The sequence below is a fragment of the Corvus moneduloides genome, chromosome 1 (assembly GCF_009650955.1).
Source record: "Corvus moneduloides isolate bCorMon1 chromosome 1, bCorMon1.pri, whole genome shotgun sequence".
Lineage (NCBI taxonomy): Eukaryota > Metazoa > Chordata > Aves > Passeriformes > Corvidae > Corvus > Corvus moneduloides.
Genome location: NC_045476.1, coordinates 43,765,521 through 43,784,927, shown reverse-complemented (window position 1 = coordinate 43,784,927; position 19,407 = coordinate 43,765,521). Strand labels below are relative to the sequence as shown.

Sequence of the window (19,407 nt, the reverse complement as noted above, 5' to 3'; positions counted from 1 at the left end):
ACAGCTTGCATCAAAGACTGTCAATGTCCTAAGTTTCCAAGGGATTGCATCTACTGAGCCATTTACAGCTCTATTTCTACAAGCAAAATAAACATGTCCAAGAATGTTGAGGCCAACTGGCACAGAAAGGTGCCATGCTAATAAAGTCTATCACCCTCCAAAACAGGGTGGTTGCTTTCAAACTGCCTACTGGGAACAATCCCAAGACAACTTTCAAACCTTACCTGGGAATAGTTCAGGTGAGTTCCCGTAAGTATAAACCAAAACTAGGCCAGGGACAGTCAACAGTACATACATTTGATTGCCAGGGCCAGGGGCTGCTTCTAGACTCCATTTAATTTACTAGTACAGATGTGCCCATTGCATGAAGACCTCTTCATGTCTGCATGACCCTGAGTTCTTCACACCTCTTGGTACATTTTCATCAGCTTGTCATTCGCCCACCTTCCTTCTCAGAGACCAAAGTAATTCTACTAAAACCACACCAGCCACAGCTTTTAGGAATATTTTCTCTGGCTAGATATATTAATCTTTGCTTTGTTCCAAAAGGGATTCTGAGATCTTTGTCTCAGTTTTCTTCTCCAGGACTGTTTTTTGTTTTAGTTTTTAGTTTTAGCTTTCCATATGTTTCTTTGGTCTTGGAAAACAAAACTCTGCTCTTTCCCCAGATAAACTCTAAGACAGATGTGTCTTTCCACCTAAAGAAAATGAGGCTTCAGACTCACACTTGCGTCTTCCTTGTGCCACTAGGAAACCCGGATTTTCATGGGGTTTGGGTTTTTTTCCTTTTTTCCCTGGTGCTGCCCAACTATCTTATATTTGCTGTCCCCAGTTCTTTAATCGCATCCTTCTTCCTTCTCAGCCCCAAATCTCTACTTATCTCCACCTTATCCTCCTTTTTTTCTGGTGCCACTTTTCTTTGATTCATCTTTTTCTCACGTTTTCCTCCTGAGTTCTCCATCATAACACACCAGTCTTTCACTTGATTTCTCCGCTACCAATTAGCACCAGCCTCTGCGCTGCGATTATAGCCACATGCAGCTGTGGTCAGCTTCCTCAAAGACCTCTCCTTTCCAACTACTATTTTTATATACAGCTGTGCATTCAGATCACCTCAACTGCCTCTTCTATTCCCTCATGTCTAGCTCCCTGCCTCTAGCTGCATCTAAACTACTTGGATATTCTCTCTCCTGACTTCTGTCAGCTGACATTTCTATATAAAAATAGATCCTCTCAGGTAACATTGAAGAAAGTAAATCTCCTTCTGTTCCTGCATCCAGTCTTGATGTCTTCTCTGCTATCCTTCATTCAGTGCTGCATCACTGCACATCCTTCCTCATCTCTGCCTTCAAGGAAAAATAAAGAGCCCAGAAAAAACGCATCCAGACTCCAAATTTTCATTAAATGCTGGCTTCCTCTGGCCACTGACTGAAAGGCAGTTATCTGCCTGAGCTAAGTTCTCTTAGGTGGAAAGTTCTTGTTGTGATCCAAGGCAGGAAAACTCCCCCATCTCCTTCAGCTACAAGTTTAATCCACTGAAAACTGCAAATTGGTCTTGAAAACACCAAAAAGAAAAGGAAAAAAAAGGGAAAAAAGAGAAAGAGTAATTACAGTTTAGGGCAGAGATTCTTGTAAATGAAGTTTTACTAGAACTTGAAGAAAAATTGATGCCTACCTAAGTGGAAGAAAATGAAAGAAGTAGTGTGAGGAATTTCACGTCAGGGATCACAAACACACTTTGAGTAATCTTAATTTTCTGAGAAGAGGCTAGGTACTAACAAATGACTCCTCATGCTCGTGAAATAGGAAAAATAAGTTTACGTGAGCCTCATACAGCACATAGTATTTTGAACATAATATTCTGCAAAACTGAAAATGATTGCAGAAGCATATGGCTAAGAAGAAAATGAAGTTCAAGGATTTAACAAGGATATCTTTCTGCAAATCAAAGTACAGACTCCAACCCTTGATCATTCCCATCAAAGCATGAAATAATATTAAGGAGTTGGATCACACATTCTAAAATGCACTTTATTGTTTTTTCCCCTTTAGACAACACAGATTTTATAGGACAAATATTAAGGACAGAGCTTCAAAGAACAAGTGGATGTGTAGGAACAGAGTACCAAGCAAAGTGTCATCTCAAGTATTTTACTATGTAATAAAAATAGCACTTTGTTTTGAGAATTGGAAGCTTATCAGTCTCACTTTCAGTGCAAGGCTTTTCTGCATATCCAGGCATGCAAGAAAGGACAAGCAATGAACAGCAGGTAAGCCTTGTGCCCTTGATGCTGTGGTTTATCGCCAGAACTTAAAATACACCAATGCTGCTAAATAAATAAGGCACACTGCGACACAAACAGAAAGAGCATGCCAATTGCTTTCATGTACACAAGCAACAAGGCATCAAATTTAATTGTGAATAAGTGGGAGGATTTTCAAAGATGCAAATGGACAGTAAATGCAGAGTTCGAAAGGTATTCGGGGTTGGCCTAAATGATCTAATTGCTGCTGTAAATCTACAGTTCCTGAAAACTACGAAGTCTCCTGTACTGTTGTTAAAGATTTTGGAACATGTATCCACTATAAACACTATACTAATTACAATTAATTACATTAATTTTCACTTATAATTTACACAGAGATTCTCCAAAAATGAAGCAGGCCAAGAACACATTCAAAGAGGTATTTCCTCTGCTAGGGCACAAAAGCAAGCTGTGCTACCTGGCCTCCTGATCCTGGATCATGCATAAAACCTATTAAAACCTTTCTGGCAGATCACAGTTATCTGTGGCCTCTGTTACAAAGTACAATGCAGAGTCTGATCCACAGACTCTAGCAAAATAAAAAACAAAACAAAAAAAACCCCAAACCAAATAACCAACCAAATAAACAAAAAACCACACCAAAAAACCACACCATCCCCGGAATATTTTAGCTGGCTTTAAATTAGGGTAATTTTTTCCATTAATGATGCAGGCAAAGGTGCAGTCTCTGTCTGTGACCAGTGCTGCCATAAATATTTTTTAGAAAGCTATATTAGAGTAAAACAAATAAGATGTATCAGAGTAAAAGTCTACAACATTAATTCCATACTTGACATAAAATGTATGGAGCTAAAACAAAGCACAAACCTTTCACAGTTCCTTCTAAAACTTCAGAAATCTTCCTTTGAATTCCCAGTGTTACTGTGACTTGCTTTGAAGACTAATTGTTTGCCAGAGGTGCTGTATAATTGTTTATGTCTCATCTAACCTAATGTGGAAGATGAGATTCAACAAATAAATATGCAAATATCTCCTAGTGATTTGTATTTGCTAAATATAATCCAAATGTTTATTGAGATCCTATTTAACAATTTCCCAGTGGTTGCATTTCTTGCAACAGATTAAATGACAATAGGATCAGAAAGCCAACCATAAAGGGCTAGGAAACAAAGATAGGTCCTTCTGTTATGAAAAATACTTGAAATAGTATGCTTAGCAGGGAAATGTGACTGTCTGGCTCAGTATTCAATTACTTGCCACACATTTACATCAAGGAAAAGCACTTTTCCCACCAGTGGAAGAATTTAATTACATGGGGTGAAGGGAAAAGAAAAGAAGATCCATCGTGAAAGTCCTCTTTCACTGCTTTAGTCAAAGTGGATGTCTTAGAATATGTCAGCTGGACAAACCAAAAACACAAAAATAAGATTAAAGATAGTGTATCTTCACCTAGCAATCAGTAACTATGTGTTCCAGCCAGAGAAAACACTGGGAAAGCTACTGGAGGAGTTTTCCTTTGGCTCAGGGAACAGATGAGCAAGAGTTCTCCTAAGGCATTACTTACAAAGCCAAAAGCTGTTAAATTCAGTGGCGGCTAAAGCAAGTTACAACACAGTCTGCTTCAGACTGTGTGGACAGAGCCAAGCTGCAGTATAATAACATTTAGGGGAAAAAGGGAGCAAGCAGAGAAAACATACCTTATGGTTTTATCCCAAGCCTGAACCAGATTCAAGGAGCTCTCTCAAGCAAGTCAGAATAAGGAGGTTGAAAAGGTTTTCTGCTTGAGGAGGGCTCACCTACAGAAGCACAGGTTCTACGGTGGCATTTTCTAGTGTTTATTCAACCAAGTTTTCAGTTCCCAAGTAATACAGACACTTTGGAAAACTATGCCACTTGCTGTCATCGAGGAAGACTTTTCCAGTCCAATAAATCAATATCTTTCCTGTCATGCATTCTTTCTCAATTAATCAAATTTTTTCTCTATGTCACTTTACCATCCCCAACATTTTGATCAAACCATTCTTACAGAACTGCTTTCTCTACACCCCACTCCAATGTGAAATCTCTCACTTCATCTATCCTTCCACATTTCTCCATGCCCATGGTTCATTTTCCTTTATTTTCTCAGAATTTCAGTTAAACCACATAAAATGGTGCGTAAAGACTAGAGGGAAATTTACAAAGCCACTGAAGTGAAAAACAGGCTGGAATTGTGAATTAAGGACTGTTTTTTGGTCAGCTGTGCAGTTCTAACTCATTACATAAGAATGAGTGTAAAATCATTCTGCAGCTTCAAATAACTTCTATTTGTGTAATTTCCACTCCATTTAAGAATTAGTTGGAGCAACTGTACTGGCAATTTAAGGAAGGCAGAAAAAGTTAAGAGGATCTAAAAGGTTTTGATACAACAACTGCAATATTATCAGAACCGGGATTTAGGAACCTGGTTAGGATTCTTTTCTATGAGAGTGGTGAGGCACTGGAACAGGATGCCCAGGGAAGCGGTGGATGCCCCATCCCTGGAAGTGTTCGAGGCCAGGTTGGATGGGGCCTTGAGCCACCTGGTCAAGTGGAAGGTGTCCATACCTAAGGTGGGGAGGTTGGAACTAGATGACTTGTAAGGTGACCTCCAACCCAAGCCATTCTATGATTTTATTATCCTGCAAGAACAAGAAACTACTTTTTTCTCTTCTGTTATTATTTTATGTTCCTTTAATTACTTTATTTCAAGGAATTAAGGAATAATAAAATTTAAACATAATTATGAATGCTAGTACATTTTTACAGCAGTCTCATGTTTAACCTCGGTCTCTTTCTGTATGTGAAAGTTGCAACTACAACCAACTTTTGGAAATAAAGTACATCAAATCCTCCCATGCAGAATGGGAACACACTAGGGTCAGCCTGCCATTTTCCCACTGAAGACAGAAGTTGCAGAAAGAAGTGAGCACTCCCTGTCATTTTTACTTAGCTTTTGCTGCCAGCAAAGCAGGAGCTCCTCCTGTATAAATTGAAGCATTTTCCAATCAATTCATTTTCAGAAATGGAATTTCAGACCAGAAAAAGCACAACATCCTGTATCTCAAGAAAATCAGAGCTGGTGAACATCTGCACTGTGGCTACTTACCTGGAAATCTTGATGGGTTAGTACTGTCACTGTATTTTAAAGCAGCTTTACACTGAAAATTTTACTATCCTGTATGTCTTAACGTTTTACAAACCCACTCTGTATGTGAAAACTAAGGCTCTCTGAATCAGCCCCAATCAGGGGGTGAGACTAATAGTGTCTATGGTTAGCATCTTAATATAAAGGAAATCAGAAATGTCAAAACTTGTCGTAACTGCTCAGTAGTATTCTCTCTCTGTACTGCAAATCTACTACAACTAAAGGACTACGATAAATTTTAACCTGACATCCTCAAAGTCAGCAAAAATTCAGTACCACTTTTCCTTGGTGACAGTCAGACACGGCAGGGAATATTTTCCTTAACTTCTGGGTGACCTTTAGAGAAACCTGCTGCCTTTCTGTGAGGTGCTCATGCATTCCAGTTTCAGTTCAGATCACACAATTTCCCTCTTGAAATTGTATTATTTTACCTTTACCTCTGCTTGTTCTTTTCTGTGATTATTAAATCAAAGAAAGGATGATTGGTTTTTAAATTAATTAGTGAAAGGACAATGAAAGATGCTGATGGCTAGAAGAATGGGAATGAGTTTCTAACAGATCAAAAGAGAAAGAGCACTAATGAGCAGATGTGTTCTGAAAGATTTTCTTAAATGCAAGCATAATGACTGTCTCGAGACTAATCCAATGCAAATAGAGGTCTGCCCATCATGGTACCAGGGAAGAGCCCTTAATGACTCTTGAGCAGAAAGGGAAAACGGCAGAAGGAGCCTCAGTCAGTGGTTCACATTTGAAGAAAAAATAAAGTGAGCTCCATTTAGTCCTTGCTCCCTCTGCAGACATAGGAAGAGCACAAATTTCAAGTGCTTGTCTCCCATCCTCCTGTCTGATGAGGATCGTGGGAGCTACAGCTTTCGCAGGAAGCCCACAGAGAGCTCATGTCCTCCAAGGGCCAAACTCTGCTACTGCGCTTGACAGAGCAGCTATCAAGATAAGAAATCTTCTCAGCACACAGTATTCTTTTGTACTACAAAGCCCCTGAATAAAGAGCCCAGTAGATGACATAAGATCAAGGAATAAGAAACTAACCAGTAAGTTCAACTCTACGGAGTCACTAGGCTGTTCCCTTCAGTCACTGAGTTGGGCTGGCATGGTTGAGGCAGCTTTGTGACTGTAAACAAAGCATTTCAGACTGCCTTTCTTCTTATTTTTGTTTCTTTTTTTCAAAGTAATTGTAACTGCTCTAGTTCACCATACAACTCAAATCAATCAAACACAGATTCTTTTTGGGTTCTTTTCCTTTTTTGGGGATAGGGGCTTTTTAACTTTGAGATAAAGTGCTCTCTGTCACGAACAAAATCAGCCATCAATCCTGGCTGGCTGGACCCAAAATCCATTAAAAAAATCTCTAGGATTTACATGCATTTTACTTTGAACTTCCAACTACATTGCCTTTGTACTTACTTGAGCAAAAAGTTAGAACTTCTCTCCCTGCCTGAGGGAACCAAAAATATTAGCACTGATTAAACATCTATTTTGTAGCAACATGAAATCTATCATGCTATAAAAAATTATTGTGAATGATACCTCTTGAGCAAGACTGTGACTTACAGATTTTCTTTTTACTAAGCTAAACATTCAAAAAAACATACAGCTGGTCCAAGAAAACTCTTTCTTGCTTTGGGAAAGCATCAGACATCACCTTCTGGTTTGCCATCACAGGCAGAATCTTATCTAACTGTAGGATGTGCTTGGATTTACTACCTATTAGCAAAACTCCTAAGAAGCACTGAAAGGTTCCATTCCCTTTTATGTATTCTCAGTCAAATCTCATTAGCTTCATGCTCTCAGTTTGCACACAAAAATATAGCAGTCTTTTCCCACCTCTTAGGGAAAAATTAATAGGAGAGTGTTAAATCTCATGTTACAAGGACTTCATTACTTTTACAAGCTATACTAAATAATTAAACTGCGCTTGTCAAATAACTGATTGGAGAACATTTTGTGCTGTGGTGTATGTTTTTACTGTCTGTTTACCTCAGCTGACAAAATAAAATCATTCACAGCATCTCCTGCACAACAACTGAGACCTTAAACCTGGAGTGGAGAAGAGCGGTAGGACTCAAAAGACAAGTCTATATAGGATGTGATTAAAGAAAGAGAACTGGATTAAAGCCACAGATGGGGAAACTGAAACAATAGAACCAAGGCTTGCTCTGAGGACGATGCTGAATGAGAATGACCTAGAAGCAAATCTAGCTAACACCATCTAGATCTCTAGCAGCTTCTAGACAGGCTTTTGACCCTTAAAATGAGAAAAAAGGCAGACAATACATATTGCTTAGAGAGATTAGGACTAACAATATTCAGACAACATTGACTTTTCCAAACTTTAATTTATTTTCTTATCCATATTTTCACAGTAATGTATCGGGGAGTGGGGAGGCTTCGACTAGTGCTATCAGCAGGGTGCAGCCACCTGAAATATTCTGTAGTTAACAGGATCCCTCAGGTCTGAAATAGAGGGGCTGTGTGCAAAAGGGCAAAGGTCAAACAATTAGACTAGCAACCTACCCCTCCACCACATCCATAAGGCAAGGCCATTTCTGTAATGTCAAAGACGAAGAGAATTTCTGACACAGTGCATGTTGTCCTACCTGCCTCTCTGCTCCACAGGCAGGTCTCTGGAACTCATTCCACCCAGTAAGACGACCCACACAGCTAAATGAAGAAGATGTAGTCAAATGAACAGCTGTCTCTCCTGCTGATAGGAATTAATCTCTTTGGCCAACCTGGCAATTTTTCAGATGCACTCTTCTAAAGGTTACTCAAAACCAAAAATTGAACAGCTGCAAATCCCTTCTGGTAGCAGCCAGACATATGCTGAACCAGCCTGCTGCTCCCAGAGCCTCATCCAGTCTCCCAGGGCTGCAGCAAACAGCAGGATCTGCTGTCCTGAACATCACTGTAATGTTCAAGTTGGACTCTGTCAATGAGCACATACACGCAATCTGCTATTTTTTAAATGTACTAGTCACCAAAAGCCACATTTCCATTAAGCGGGAGAGAACATTCCTGATGCTCCCATTCTCTCACAGCAGCAAAATTTCCCTGAATCGACACTTTTTGCAGAGTTATGTAACAGTGCGCACAGCACGCTTGATTCTCATCTGAGCAGACACTGCGAGCACAGTGTAAGCACCAGGGTACTTCTTTGCACCAAACTGTGCTCCAACCTAGCATGTGGATTTAAAAAATTTAAAAACCAGTGTATTTATTTCTTGGAAGAGAGCAGCAAGTTACCCAGGCAAAATCATGGATTTTTGTGTAGGGGTTATTAAGTAAACAAAGTGCAGGAAACAAGACTGAATAGCTTTCCAACGGAGTAAAACTGAGCTTTTAAAGCAAGTGCAGTTCTTCTATACAAACAATGAATTTGGGACTAGCAGTGCACTGGAGATGTGCCAAAGGAACTCCCCAGACCTCAACACAACTGCTCTTTTCTGTCATCTTGAATGCTTTTACAGCATTAACTGCCTGAACAGAAAGAAATGCCAAGGAAACCGTCAGCGATACCCAAAGTCAAATTTGCAGGCTTGTGTGCCACTGTCCAGTAGAGGCCCTTCTTCTGTGGCAGAAAAGACTGTTTTCCTTTACATTAAGTGACTTAGCCATGAGCTTGCATATGGAAGGAAATAGCTGCAGTATGATGTCTCAAATACATTTACTAATGGAGAGGGCAATTTTCTTCCACGGCACTGCCTCCTCCACTCCTTTTCAGAACTGAAGTATCCATTAAGAGTGACTCACTGGTTGAGAAAACATGTGAAAAAGAGACATCCTGAAGTTTGTTTTCAAATGCTCTCCACAGTCAGTATTATGGCTATCAGGAATTTGGGAAAACCATAGGTATGTAATATATTTTCAAGAGACATGGTGCAGAAGAAACTTCATGCTAAAAAATCACAACTATTATTGCATAGCAACCAAGCAAACATGTTTGATTCCTGACTAACCAAAGTCTTCTCTCCTTTCACCACAGCCATGAATCCCTAACCTACTAGCAAGGGTAATTAACCTTTTTTTTATCTTTTTCCAGTGTCTTGTCCTCTTTCTCCTTTCTCTCTTTCTTGGATGTCCATGAAAGCAGGTGGAGCCTCCACGTGGAGGGACACAGACTTACTTTCCTCAACCACCTTACTTTGGTTTATCAAACAGAATGGTATTTCTCTTCTCTACTTCAGTTCTCCTATTGTTTTAGTCCAATATTTCTTCCAATTCAGGTCTAGGCTGCCACTTGTAAACCATAAATACGCCTTTATGTCCAGGGAGGGAGAGCAGTAGGGATAGTCAGGTACCAAGTGTGCACAACTTGCTGTCAAACTGGGTATCAGGTATTTTGGAAAACAAAAATCTTCTAATATTCCTGGGTTCACTCTTGAATTTACCCTGGATAATTTTACAGAAAAGCTTTTTCATAGGTCTTTCTACAGAGCCAGAATTACATGAAAACTTTCCTGAATAAGTTTTTATGCCCACATACGGCCAGGACAACTCTTAGCTGTTCTTCCTGTCATGCTGCTGTGGAATCACATTGCACATTCCTGTAAAAAAAGCTATGCAACCTAAGTACAATAGGGTGACATAATTCTAAGCTCAAGTTGATGGATTTTTCCATTTGTAAGATTTTGCACAGTAGATCTTGATTAATTCTGATTGTTGAAATTAATGAGCTTATCAAAGTAAAAAGGAACCAGGGCTATTCTTGTTCACCACAGTGTTTTGTGTTTCTTCTAGTATAAAATTACTTTTTGACCAACTATTTTAATCTATTTTCTATTGAAAGGATCTGCTGCTTCTTACCCAGTAAGACAGGAATACACTCCCCTGCAGCAGAAGAAATCTGAAAGACAAGTCTCCTCCACTCTCTCTCAGTATTCCATGCAGGTCCCAGAGCAAACATACAAGTTATTACTTTCTCAGTTTTGGGGAAAGCAGATTATTTTATCCTAGGAATTCTACATAATCTGCTAAAAATGTCCCCTGCCCTTTCTACTCATAGGGATATTAAGAGTGGCTATAGAAGATCCTGTGTTAAAGACAATGGAATTATGCTCACTGAGTAACTGAAGAAAATTCTGAACTCATTTAGGACTTGTACCACAGAAGGGACTCAATAAGCATCACAAAATAATTATTATTTTTCATTGAACTCAATAAAAAATGCAAGGTACTAAATAAATCAGGTAAAATATTAGAAGATTACGGAGAAGGATGTGTTTATGGGCTGATCAGACAAGAGCAGGAACTGGCTCACAGGACTGAAGCACACAAAATGTACAAGCTCAGCGGCACTGAGTACCCACCACCGCGACGCTGCAAGGATCTGCTCAAAGACTTTTCAACCTTTCACCACTGAAGCAGGAGTGACCTGCTCCACCTCAGATTTTGGAAATTCTGTGGCGGCCTGTACCACATAAGAGCCTTTGTTGGTCGAGATGTGGATTTAAAAGGCCTGGAGGAACTCTTATGATAATCTGGTCTGACTTCCTGCCTGGCACGGCCTCTAATACCTCATGCAGCAATTTCTTTACAAAGCACAAGAACTTGTAACTCTACTAGAAGATATTTCAGAAGCAGATCTAATCTTGATTTAATTACTCCGAGTGATCTACCACATTCCTTTCTAAGCATTTCCAATAGTTAATTACACCCACATTATCGTAATTCCAACATGAACTCCTCTTCCTTATCTTGCCATGTTTTTGTCTGTTGGAGCCCTATCCCATCTCCCTACACTGATATTTTTAGATACTAACCACATGACACCTCAAAATTCTCTTACCTGAGATAGTTTGCCTGCTTGGCAAACCAAAACAGGGATTCCTGAGTCAATCACACAGCATCTGCGGTGGTGTACCAGAGACAGCTTTTTGACTAAAGAGACTAAAAGAGAAAAGTCAATTCAAATGTGAGGGAAAGGCACCAAACATCTTCTTTAACAAGCTTTTCCAGCTTCTGTAGCACCCATTTGTATGACCTGGAAATTTGGGATGAACGGCACTGCGACCTGCATAGCTTCATTTTCAACCTAACTGATAAATTCCAGCTCCAACTGGATCAGTAGTTACTAAACGCTATAGTTAACTTAGAAAGAAAAAGATGGCTGATGGCAGGTGGTTTTCTACTGCCCATGTCAAATCACATAAAAATGACCTGGTACTTCTGCAGGCGCTGCCAAGGCAGAAATCCAGGAGTGAGCAATGTATACCCTAAAATACTTCCAGCTGTGACTCTGGTAAACAAAATAAGTAAATTTCCACTATTGCTGTCATGCTATATTACTTAGGCATATTACTTAGGTATTTGTATTACTGTAGCATTCAGAGGCTCCACATAAGGCCCCCTTGTGTTAGGTGATCAACTACAGACACAGCAAGTTTAATTCATTTTTGCAAAGTTTGCCCAGTGCTTGTATGGCTGAATCCTGGTAAAGAGACAGAAGGAGGACTTGTGTCTGGATCTCAGATGCTGATGAGATCAGTGTACAAAGACTTCTCAGAACTAGAATTTCTTCTGGCATTTACTAAATCCCTGCACTACCCATGTGGCTCTCAACACATTATAAAGTTCATTAGCCCTATTCCAGAAGGGTTTTCAGTCCTTCTCACTGATTGGGTGAAAAACAGCATCTTGCTGTCTCAGAGATGCATTATATAAGCACACACTTTTGAAGCTGCAAACAGATGCACACACTCTCCATGTATTAATACAAAGTAAGAATTGCAAAGATAGTCTGCTATTTACACCACCATTTGTTATGACACCTCATTACTTTTTCACAACACTACTGTTTTTTCCATTAATACTTCACATTTCTACTCACTTATGGTTTCTAGCAGTTTATATTTTGCATAGCTTAAATGCTTTTTTTTTTAAGCCTCCCTCTTCCCTATTCCAAGAATGCCCCTCTGCAAACCAGAAACACAGTTTATGCAGACTTATCAACTTTTAGTGATGTCAACAGCTTTTAAAAAAATTTCTTTTGAACACTCTTCCATTTGGAAGCCATTTGACTTGAAATAGATGTACAAAATCCAGCTAACAACTCTGCAAAATTTTACTTTAACCAGTGATACAAGAAACCAAACCAGGCAAATAAGGGAGGAAAAGAAATCAATAACCAACAACACTTCCCTTCCTCGGAATCTTGAGAATGGCTGTTATAATTGAAATATTTCCTGTGACAGAGAAGTAATTATATATTTTTACAATGCTCTGAACGGGTTCATATTTCAGCTGCCTGTCAGAACAACTTGCTATTGTACACCTGGCTTTGTTATTTGACATAGATGCTTCATTTTCTAGGTGACACACCACATGAATGTCAGCATCCTCACTAGCAATGGAAGAAAAGGAAAGACAAAACCATTTTTTTAACACCTCTTGCAGTTGGTAGTGTATTGAAAGACCTTCTTCTGCCTTTTGCCCATCTAGCACATGATACAGAATTCATTTTGAGAATGCAGCTGAATTACGTTATATATAAGGGGAAATAGTCACTGCTAGAAGAGTTCACCCCTCCTTTATTTATTTAAGTACATAACTCCTAAACTCCCACCACCACATCTCAAGAACCAAAAATCTGTGAACAAGCTACTTATTTTATCAGCATATCCTCTAATATTTAATTTTCAAACTGCAATAAAATGAAGATTTTCATTGGCTGAGGAGTGAAAACTATAGCATCTGCTGAAAAATAATTACCTGTAAATTCCTTACAGACAAAAAGAAGTTTCCAAGCCTATGAAGGCATCTTATTTTGATTAAAGACCAAATAGTGGTTCAGTAACAACAACAATAAAGTTAAATGTTTAGACTCATTCTGCAACACTGTACTCTTTCTTTTTTGTGCTTTGACATACTGACTCACACTGGGATCTACTAGTGAAATGCTGAAATCTACTGGTCTAGGATCTAGCCTAAAATTCTGAGCATATTTGTTAAAATTATCTCCAATTAACTTGAATATGTTACTAAAGTGGAATAAAAAAATATCTTACCTTATTAGAGCTTCATTTTCTGTTCTTTCACTGAAAAGAGTAAAGAAATCTGTATTAAAGATCCATTTGCTAAAAAGAACCTTCTGAAGTTACTATTTTAGTTTCACTTCAATTAACACCAAAACTAAAAGGTTCTTTTTACATCACTGTAGTAAGTCTCCGTTATTTTGCAGAGTTAATCATCCTCCACACTCTGGAGTGGAGGCCTTTATTTATCTGCCATCTTAATTAGCTATTCTGAACAAATACTTCAAATGCTTTGGAAATATCAATACAAACAACTGATCTCATCAATTCACCACCTAAACTACAGGCTGATTAGACACACTCAATAGGTTTATTTTCACTTCAAGCTGTATTTCATGAATAGTATTTGTGTTTGTGTTGCCATTATTTTTATTGGGACATTTGATATTTTCTATTATAAGATGGGTTTGCATTGCAGTAAGCCCATTTGAAGAGTTTCTCAGCCCGGAAGGCTTTTTTAAAAGTAGCTATTTTCTGCTCAACCCCCAAACAGGTAGGGTCAGTGGCAGTTTAGAAGAATGAAAACATCAAGCCGTTTCAATAAACACCTACTTCAACTCAGCCACTCTGAATGACACATTTGTCAACAATTTACCAACACACATCACAAAATCAAAAACCAAAATCAAAAACCAAAAAAGCCTTAAGAATATTCTCGAAAAGTTCAGGCATAACTCAGAACAATCAATGAATGTTGAGGCCTGCAAAAATATTAATCAACCTTTCATTTCTTCAGGAGTTTTGTTCAGTCCTTTACAAGCAGGGAGAAGTATTTGCAAGCATCAGCATTATAATTGGGAATTGGATTCTGGTAACTGAAGTAAATGGGTATTTTTTGTCACCAATGCGTGCAACAACAAAATCACAGTTTTTTCAAATTTCATTTTCTAAATTAGCATAATATACAGCATGAAATAGGAAACAAAAAGGCAAGTCCAATAAAATCTGACAATTATTAGCAGTATTTGTTGAAAAGCAGAGAAAATCATGCTGAGTCATAGGCAAAGCATCTCAACCTCTAGCACTTTCTGTACACTTCATTGGCCATCAGTCAGTATGGTTAGAGATTTACAGATGAAGGGAAAACAAGGAGAGACCTTGTTCATCTTTGCCAAGGACAAATTCGAAGCTGAGCCTCAAAGCATGCAATCAATGCAATGGTTGAAGAGATGATTTCTTTGCTCTGCAGTGAAAACACTGTGATTTGGGGGACAGCAGGGTCAAAACAGAGTCTTCTAGGAATTAATCTGTCAATCTGAGGGAAGTAAAGCTTAAGTGAATAGTAAAAGTGGCTCTTCCCTTAATTTAGGGTATGGTCATCTGATATTTTTGAGAGACCTATAAAATGAGACTATTTCACAAATGGAACAAGTAAACTTAAAGACACATTCCTGGAGTGCAGCAAATCATTAGGTTAACCACCCATTTCGAGAAAAAGCATGAGACCCCATTTTTATGTGTCAGCTCATGAGAGCTGACATTTACAAAGTCCGATTTCCCACAACAGAGTATCTGCACACATGTGCCTTTAAAGGAAGAAAAGTAACTATAAGGTCATTTAATTACTCAGTCAAACATAATATCCTCATAGTTTAATTTTTCTACAGCTTGTCCTGATAACCAGCTATTTAAAACAGGCATCAGTACCAGATTAGTTCCCATTTACCTGTCTGGCTTCAGGTGTGGGTCACCCACAAAAGGTAATTTAAGAAAGATTTTGCATGCAGGAATCAAGGGACAGAACCAGTAAGTATTTCATCACAGGATGCTATGCAGGGTTTCAACAGGATTGAGCGGGATTTATTACAGCACGAGCCAAATCCTTCTTACTTTTGTCATGCAAAACACCCATTGAAGCTAGCCAGAGTGCAGCTGAGGACACATTACATCTCTGATTCTCTATTACTCACCTGTCACAATACTACTGTGGCCCACAGCACAAAGTTTATGGGACCAGAATGGTTCTTTCTGGGATGAGATAGGAGTATCTTACAGGCTAGCCTGTTTAAACCATAAAGCAGGTACAGAAGCAAGTCTGAAGAAGACTGTAAGTCAACCTGGACTTGTGACCAGATCCAAAGATTTTAAAGCAAAGTATTTCTATGCTAGAAACACTCAACAGTGCAAGCTGCTTTGAAGCATATTTAACGCATCCTACATACTTTCAAAAGAAGAATGAAAGCTTACTTTGGCAGGGTTTATGACTCCCAGAAAAAAAAAGCCAACACCCTAGCATGCTTAAAAAAACCAATTTGCATAAGTTTTCCTTATCTGATCTAGCTGTTGATAACAGGACAGCTATAATGAGGGCCATGAGCCCCTCCTATCCCAGGTTCTCACGGGCCCTGCTGCTTGTCAAGCCTGATGGTCTCAGTAGACATTTGTTCAAGAGGACCCATTACTATCTCCATCAGGTAGCAGAAAGCTTCTAGCCTCAGAAGATCTGGCTTCTATCCAAGTGGAGATAACCTCCACTCCAGTGTGCCCAAAACAACACTGGATAAGTGAGGTTCAAGCATTCCATGGTCCCTGTAGAAGACTTAACAGGTTTCCTGTCTTATCTGCCTTGGACACCCTGGCAAAGAGTTTCGAATGAAAATATATCTCCTGTTAACTGCTTGCACTGCCTTCATGCTTAATGTCTCCTTGCTTAGATGGAGGGGGAGAGCGCTACCAAAAAAAAAAAGTAAAACAGTGAGGACATTTACATTGGAATATTCAGATGTGTCATTTTTCTAAGCATATGCCTCTTTACAGTAAAAGTTACACTTGCTGCCAGTCACCAAATGTGTTAACTTTGGACAGACTCTGAGAGGATTCTACCAGACTGCATCAAAGGCACATCAGTACTATTAAGTTAAACTAAGTAGACAACTGTCCACACTCAGTGACAAGAGGCTCTGTAAATTCAACAGGGTATTTACGATTACCCTTTCAATCCAGGCAAAGAAAAAAGAAAAAAGAGAAAAATCGTAAATATTTTGTCAAGTTCCATCTTTTCCAGAACAACTTATGAACTTTCTCAGCTTTATAAATATTGTAATTAACACAAAAAAAAAAACAAAAAACAAACCCTGCTGATAGGGATTGTTAAAATAATGTACTTTGCTACTGAAGCTGTTCATGATTTTTCTTAAGGAAAACTCACCACTAACTTTTTGAACCACAGAAAACCAATACTGCTAAAATTGTCAGACAGCAAAATAGATGTAGTTGAAAATTTCCTACTTTAACACACAGAAAATTCCTGACTGCCTGGAGTAGTACAAATAAAAATGTTCCTTTTTGTTTCAGTCATTATTATTTCACCTTTTTTGTTCTATGCTGTTCAGCAGAAACTGAAAAACCGAAGATACAGAAACACAACTTGTCATTAACTAAAACATGGGTTTGATCCCTATAAGGAATACACCCAATTAGCTAAAACAATGCATTTCCATATGATCCAACACTTATCCAGTACACAGTAGGAGAAAACACATCCAGGTGCTCTTCAGAAAATTTAGATATAAAGTACATATTCTGCCTAAGTCTTTGAACAGATATCAGATCAGGGATGAGAGCAGTACTTTTCTTCTTACACTTTTCTTCTTATCCAACCAAATCCCATTCATCCTATTAAAACTCACTTTGAAGCTCCTGACACCCATCACAGGCATCTTCATTTAGAAAAAAATGAAGTTACCAAAAGATGGAAATCTATTCAGTCCTCTAGACAGATTCACCACCACTCCAGAATTTTTTTCAGTTTCCTTTTTTAGTCCCTGCAGGACGCTCTGGTGTTCAGAGGTCCACAAAGAGACTGACTGAACAAAGTAACTACAATTTCCTTTTTCACAAAAGATCCCAGAAAGCCACCCAGGCCTGAAAAAGCCAGAGAGCTCTCATTCCATCAGAGTCAAGGAAGTAAAAAGAAAGGAGTGGGGGATGAGCAATTCTGACCAGGAGATAAAATTCATTCTTAAAGCTGCTCCAGTAAGTTTCAGTTCTTCTGTTAAGCAGCTCCCAGTAAGAATTAAAAGCATGTCAGTGGAGGTGGAGTAAAAAAGAACAAAAAATGTAGGGGAAAGAAAAAGACAGCATGGAAAAATCTCACTGACCTCCCTCAACAAAGCTCTTCCTCAAGATGCAAGGAACTCCGCTGGCACAGAAAGTTAATTTAATTCTTCCTGCCCCACCAGTCTTGACTCAAAGCCATTTGATTTCACAGTTCCGGTACTTGCAGTAGTTAGCAAGTTGTGCCATGCACTCTGCAGAGTGAAAAGCCATGACTGCAGCATGCCAAAGTCTAATCTGTGACAGGCATTCTCAGCTCTGGAACTCTACACAGCGTGCCTCGGACTGCTTGGTGCTGTGAGGCAGCAGACAGTCTGCACAGTCTAAACTCTGGGACCTAGGGATGCATCCTGAGAATGTTTACTACCAGTACAATGCTAATCATAATCAGCATGTGGGTATATGCTCTCTACAGGGTAAAAAGGCAGAAGAAAGTCTGTGTTTAGATCGGACAGCAAAGACAAGATCATAGCCGGGAGGCAGAGAACTCATAAAATAGTTCCATTTAAAGCATACATACAGATTAAAAATTAACCACTGTTGCCAAAAAACTGAACATAACCCCACCCACAGCTGTACCTGCCTACACATGGACTGCCAAATGCAAGTGGAATATGTGCTCTGTGCTCTGCTGCCCCACCAGCATGACCAGCCAAGAACCACCATCTCACATCTGTTCTGCTCCCCAAGAAAGTGCCCAAGAGAGAGTCACCATTTATTATTGCTCTTGATGACTGGCTGTCATAGAAATCAGGGACCTCAATGACTTTTTGGAAGCTAGTTATCCTCCTGGGTCTAAGAATTCTTAAATTTCAGCCACGTAGCTTGACCCAACTGTTCAGAGGTGGAATAATGTTGAAACAAAAATCACCATTGCTACTGCTGTATGCTTGTTGAGACCATACTAAAAAGATAAAAACTCAAAGCTGCTTTACTGAAAATGCTACAAATATGCTGTCCAGAAGCTATTATCCTCTCCAGTAAACGATGAGTCCACAGATTGTAATGTCTGCAGTCCTGTTTTGCCAGCATTTCCATTACAATTCTCTGTTTTAATGAAGAACTAACAAGATTAAATACACTTTGGCTAGTAGACCTTCAAGTTCTATTACAGTACATTGTATTTACATTAGAAATGTTAATGTCACAATTCCCCTTGACTTTGAAAAGTAAAATGATAAATTAATTTACTTTTAAAATAAAAACCATACCAAAAATAGTTGTTTAAAGTCTTCAAATTTATTCCATTACTCTTTATAGAAAAGGTACGTTATTTATGCCATTAAAAGGAAAAGCTAAGGCATTTTTGTAATGTAAGAATTAATTGAATTCAAGAGAACTAAGCATATCCCCAAAAAGGGCAGCTATTCCCTCTGTACATAGTATAATCATATGCCCTAAACCCAATTATTTTCTTCCTCTGAAAGATATTTAAGGATGTCATCTCCATAGGGCCTGGCCCAGTGCCACGGGAAGCACAACGATGCACACTGTAGCCGATGAGAAACCCTGCATTCCACTTAGGCTTGAAAACCTTGTTTAGGACCAAAGACTCAAGTGTGAAAAGCATCAGGATGTTGAAAACAAGCCTTCATCCTTATTTCTTAACTACTGATATTCATCAAAACTTTAAAAAAGCAACCAACTAATAGTCAGATCTAAGGGGAATCTTAAAGCTTTATACGTGACGTATGGCGATGGTGAAATGGGAAGTTTTGGGAACTCGGGTATTCATCCCACGTCTGTTTAACCATATACTGCAGTTATTGGTGGAAGTCACCACTTCTGAGATTGATGGTACAAACAGCATCCTGGAATTTTCTCCTCTCCTCTGCCAGTTTACTGAAGAAGAAACCAGGCAGCAGATATG

General features: G+C 38.9%; 1 protein-coding gene across 7 annotated transcripts in view; it reads right to left on the bottom strand.

The window, feature by feature from the left end:
* The window catches only part of THRB (thyroid hormone receptor beta), a 157,005-nt gene that overhangs the window by 113,062 nt on the left and 24,536 nt on the right, over nt 1–19,407 (bottom strand). For 3 of the 7 annotated variants that reach the window (XM_032108059.1, XM_032108039.1, XM_032108048.1), the window contains exons 2-3: nt 13,455–13,484; nt 11,237–11,337 (exon numbers count right to left, since the gene is read on the bottom strand). The exons of 2 other annotated variants lie outside the window; for them this stretch is intronic. The gene's annotated coding sequence lies outside the window, so the exon portion shown is untranslated. The remainder of the gene's footprint in view (nt 1–11,236; nt 11,338–13,454; nt 13,485–19,407) is intronic. 2 more of the 7 variants (XM_032108068.1, XM_032108098.1) reach the window with 1 other exon arrangement.